The sequence below is a fragment of the Euprymna scolopes genome, chromosome 21 (genome assembly GCF_053919585.1).
Source record: "Euprymna scolopes isolate OS-2025 chromosome 21, ASM5391958v1, whole genome shotgun sequence".
Lineage (NCBI taxonomy): Eukaryota > Metazoa > Mollusca > Cephalopoda > Sepiida > Sepiolidae > Euprymna > Euprymna scolopes.
The window spans coordinates 31,608,533-31,614,532 of record NC_136502.1 but is presented as its reverse complement, the minus strand read 5'-3'; positions in this window follow the sequence as shown (position 1 = coordinate 31,614,532).

Below are 6,000 nucleotides of genomic sequence, written 5' to 3'. Positions count from 1 at the left end.
GTTAAAGGTCATTTTGTTTATTTAACTTCTAATTTATGAAAACATCTTCAGCTTAATAATAAATAACCCCCAATCTAAACTATTTTAACAATATAACTGGATAAATAGATAAATAGACAGATAGATCAACTTAAATCATGTTATTATTTAGCATATGCCTAGATAAGTACCTATATCCTATCCATGTCTTTATGTATGACGTCATAGTCACAGTCTTGTTAAATCTTGCTTAAAGTAGTGAGTTATATAGCAAGATGTTTATTAACATTGCATTTAATGTCTCACATGTTGTGGCAGGCATGGAAACAGGGAGCAGTAGGGATATTTAAATTGCTATAAGTAAAGGAAAAACGCTATTAAAACAGAAAGCCATCTGGCACCTGGAAACCTTCACAGAAGGGGTGAGATTTTGCTGATTTTCGGGTTGGTTAGGAGTAATTGTGTCACGAGACCACCATTGCTGCAGATTAATTGGAGTGCATTTTAATAAAGTATTTATAAAACAAGGACACTTGAATTGCGGCGATGTGACAGAGGTTGGATTTTCTTCGATGGCGTGGGACCTATTAGATTAAGGGTTCTTTACTTGAGCCCGTTTTTAAGAGAGACGCATCAGCTCAAATATGAAAACAATGCTTCATGCATTGGCGAAGAATCTTCTTCTCGTATCATGGCATGTTCAGGCCGTAGATGAAATCATGGTTAGTGTTCTCCATAGATTTCGATCCATAGTTGGTCGTATTCATCTGAAGACACCACATGATTTTGAACTTGGCAGAATACATGGGGTAGCTTGCCATTACCTTTTCCAGCGCAGTAGTGTCTGGCTCGCCTGTTTGCACCTATCCGTTGTCCTTAGATCATCCGCATAGCTGCAGTCAAATAACATAACTCTTAATACCATGGATCCGTTGATCTGCTAGAGATTCATCCTCCTCCATTGCCATCCAACTTCATCAGAGTTACCTTCTCCTAAGTGCATGTCTTAACTAAGACTAAGGGGGCATCTCTCGCAGTGAATTAATGCACCTCCAGATACCGATCTGGGAATTTCTTATGACTCGGTGCGGTACATACAGCCTAATCTTCCCAAATAGTCACCCATCTGGTACTGGCCAGGCTTATCCATGCTTAACTTCGGTGATCTGGCGGGAACCTGTGTGTCAACGTGATTCTGCCGTATATTGAGCGAATAATAGATTTAGAGAAATGAAGATATTGATGCGTATTGTTTTGTTTTACTCTTGTTCGCCCCAAACAATCCATATAACCTCTTGGGCTCCGGGAGCTACTATTTGAGATTATGTAAGGAGATGTTTACATTATATTTAAACTTCCGCCTGTTAGGGACGGAAGGATGGAATTCCAAAATCGGGCAGCCAGATAGAAGCAACTATTAGAGCAGAAGGTTTTCCGGTATGTAGGGTAAATTTTGCTGCTAAACGGGTTTGTCGGGTTAGTGTTAGGGTTACGTCGGAGGGTTACAACTGCAATCAGTTCATCAGAGCACATTACCAGTTAAGTACTAATAAAATAGGCCCAGGGATGCAGCATTGCAGCAATATGATAAGGGATTGAATCTTGGTTGATAATACGGGGCATATTAGATTGAGGACTCTTTGGGGAGGGGGCACCTATAAGAGGAAGAGAATAGTGGCAAATGTACTAGCTCGGATGTGACAACAAAACTCCATACATGGGCAAATAGTAGCTTTGTAGAGCTACAATATACTTGTTTTGTATTGTTTTGTTTTTTTTCAGTTATTGCACTTTAGTGCAAAATTACTATCATTTGACCGGTTTATTTTTTTATCAGTCAGAAATATTTGAAGTCAATCGTAGCTGAAAGATTATCTTAATTATTTGTTTAATTTGTATCATTTCCATTCTAAATGATTTGGTTCAATTTTAAATCTGCTTAGAATTAAGCTGCATTAATTTGTATAAACCGTGAATTTGCCTTCGGAGCAAAATTTTGTAAGAATGCGGAATCAGTTTATTCTTTTTTAAGTATAAGATGACTAGAAGATGTACCCGGTGTTGCCCGGTATTAAACGTAACGATAGATTCTTTTAAAGAAATACGTAAAAAATAACGGAAGGTAACTGAGACATGTGCATGCGAGAATTTTTTTTTTCTTGTTAAAGTTCGAATTTTCATTAATAACCTGGCTTTATCAGAGATGTCAATCCGATTAAGTTTTTTTTTCTTCATAATGATGCAATAAAAGGTCGAAACCTCCTGAAGAGAAAATACGTCTTGTCTTGTTACTGTTTAAATCAGTGTTTGTGGTCGGTGTTTTTATTATTTCACAACATTTTAAGGTTTTCAAACTTTTTCATTTAAATTCATAAAAATGTTTTCTAAAATGTGCGACTTTACATTGCTTATATATATATGTATGTATATGTATGTGTGTGTATGTGTTTGCATAAAAAATAAACAATGAAAAACTTAAAATGTATTTCAACCCAAAAGGGCCTTTTCAAACGAGAAGAAAAGTCGAGGTTATCGTCCGATTAAATAGTGGTACAAAATCTCAATCTTTTTGTACGCAATAATACATATACTAAATTACCATACATAAATTATTTACACACACACACACACACACACACATACACATATATATATATATATATATATATATATATATATATATATACATATATATACAGGGTGTCCGAAAAGTCCCAGGACACTCTATTTTTAATAGTTTAATGCTGTTAAATATGATTGATTTTAATATTCTAATGCTGTTTTCTGCTTTGTTTCTAATAAAGTTCTCTTTTTTTGTTGAATATATATGTTTTCTGTGTGTTTCATTAAAAAATACTGTGTTTTATTAAAAATACATGTATAGTGTCCTGGGACTTTTCGGCCACCCTGTATATATATATATATATATATATATATATATATGTATATATATATATACATTTATATATATATATATATATGTATATATATATATATATATATATATATATATGGTAAAACTGGTAATTAGTAACAACCTGAAAAGAGTGCTTAATACTATTGCAGAGCAAATATGTGTTTTATTTTTTATTAACGTTTTATTTGTTTGGTTACATATGTTTAAGATCTTGGACCATACTAACAACCACTTCGGTAAGGTCTGACGAGGCTGTTAGATCGTAAACATGGTCCAACATCTGAAACATATGTAACCAAACAGATAAAACGGTAATAAAAAAAATAAAACATATATATATATATATATATATATATATATATATATATATATATAGTTAAGAAATCACCGCTACCTCGTTACACATAAATCAACCCTCCATTTTAACGTTTTCTGCTACCCTGATATCTCGCAACTCGTATTCTTGACTATTCTTGAACTACTGAACGGCTGTTTTCTATTCCAGATTACTCTCATTCGCTTCCAAAACCTGACCATCAATTTAATAACAAAAAAAAACAAGCACTGTCACCCGCTTTCTACACATGCCTGTTAGTTTTTAACGCTTCTATCCTGTTATCTCATATTTTATTGTATTGCTAATACTTATTTCTATTTGTTTCAGGTAAGTACATTAAATATTCCGTTGAATGATTGGTTTTACTGAGCAGAATAAAAAAATCAACAAACATGGGAGAGAAATAGAAAAAAAATGTCTGGATGAAATATTGTCTTCATTTACCTGTAAGTAACGACCATTTTCTTTTAACCAGAGGTGACGATTTTGAGTTTAATTTTGGTGAACTGTCCTTAGTGAAACACAGTGTGAGTGTAATGTGAAACCATGTTATCGCGTTTATTCTGAATTTGTACAGCTGAAGTATGGATTACAATATACGTGGGTCTCGTTTTCTCACTTGGTTGCACCCATGCATATTGTATGCCGCCATAAAGCTTCGTACACTGTTAGTGGCATACAAAAAAAAAAAAAAAACGAAGAATGATACAAAAAGTAATGACAGCCGAATAAGGTCAATAATTCAATGAGAAAAAATGGGAGCACAAAAATAGAAAAGAAAGAAAAGTAAAAGAAAACAGATAGAAATATAGAGAGACGGGGGGAAATAAAGACAGATTAAGCAGGGGGAATGAATGCAAGAGAAGTGGGAGGTTAAATATAACAAACACTGAGCCAACGGATCATGTTGTCTGGTATACATATATACCCGATAATCTTACTTGATTGTATGCACATTGAATGTTTTAGATAGTAGAAAGACGAGTGAATGGGATGTGAAAAATACAAGAAGAGAAGTCTAGTAGGCATTCAAGTTCTCTCATATTTTCCAAATAATATCTTGATGGCTTCCCGTGTGGCAGAGATATCTCTAGAGAAGATCCTAATTTAGCCTATATGTGCTTCCGGGTTGCACTTGCTAACACCACTGCATTTATATTTGCTCTCTATCGGCCCCACAACAGCGAAGTTACTATCTTTAAGAGCATATCTGAGAAAATAGACCACATACTGTCTGCACATCCCTCGGCTAACATCCACATCTGTGGTGACTTCAACGTCCATAACGTGGAATGGCTGACACATTCAAATAAGACAGACGATGAGGGGAGGTTTTGTCATGATTTTGCCATTGCTTATGATCTCACTCAGATTGTTCGCGAACCCACCCGTGTGCCCGATACACCCGGTCAATATGCAAGCCTCCTAGATCTTTTTCTCTCAACTTCCCCTGAGCTATGTTCATGTTCCGTTCATTCTCCTCTAGGATCCTCCGACCACTCCGTCGTATCAGTTAAGATAAAAACGAAATGTAATAAGTCCCCAGACATACCCCTCCACCGTACTGTATACCGATACTCTATGGCTGACTGGGATAGCTTCCGTACATTCATATCTGATTTACCTCTGCACTCCATGTTTAAAAAGGATGTGTCCTCTATAGTATCAGATCTGACCGAATGGTTTATTGTAGGCATAGACCAATTCATACCATCTACGAAATTCCAACAAAAACCTAACAGCCAACCATGGTTCTCCCCAGAATGTGCTGCTGCTATCGCGCACAGAAATCACTTTTCCATAGCTACCAACGTAATAGATGCACTGAGACTAAAGCTGCTTTCAGGACTGCCAGCAACCACTGTAAAAGAGTAATAAAAAATGCAAGAGAGCTATATGCCCAGTCTATTAAATCCAAGGTAGCTGATCAGCGGCTTGGTTCCCACCAGTTTTGGCAAATAACAAATAGGATCCTGAACAGAAGTGTGCGTTCTATCCCAACAATTATCAATAGACCAGAGGTCATCTCGTCAGCGTCAGACAAGGCCAAACTATTTGCAAAGAACTTTGCAGCTAATTCTACCCTATGCGACGAAGGCCATCAACTCCCCATATTTCCTCCTATAACACAGACCAAGCTAGGTAACATACAAATATCTGTGCGTGAGGTCGCCAAGCTAACCAAGAACCTTGATTCCAGTAAAGCAACTGGCCCTGACAGCATCCCAATTATAGTGTTAAAAAAGCTTCAACCAGAACTCGCTCCCATACTTACGAAACTATTTAAGCGCTGCCTTAAGGAGAAGTGCTTTCCGACTCCCTGGAAGACCTCATCAGTTTGACCTGTATTTAAGAATTCAGATGATAAGTCATCTCCCTCTCAGTACAGACCAATAAGTCTCCTGTGTGTTATGAGTAAGTTGCTGGAATTCTTATTAAATAGAGAAATAGTCAACCACATCAGCAGAAACAACCTTCTTAGTGACACACAATATGGTTTCCGCTCTGCAAGATCTACCGCAGATGTGCTGACAGTTATATCTCACAGGATTAGTGAATCTCTTGGCAAAAGCTTCCTTTCTAGGGCAATTGCTCTTGACATATCAAAGGCCTTCGACAAGGTATGGCATAAGGGTCTACTTCACAAGATTTCCAGCTACGGTATACTGGAAATGTTTTTTCAATCATTAAATCATTTCTCTCCGATAGGCTCATAAGAGTAGTGGTTGATGGACAAAAATCGGAGGCCTGCAATATAAATGCTGGA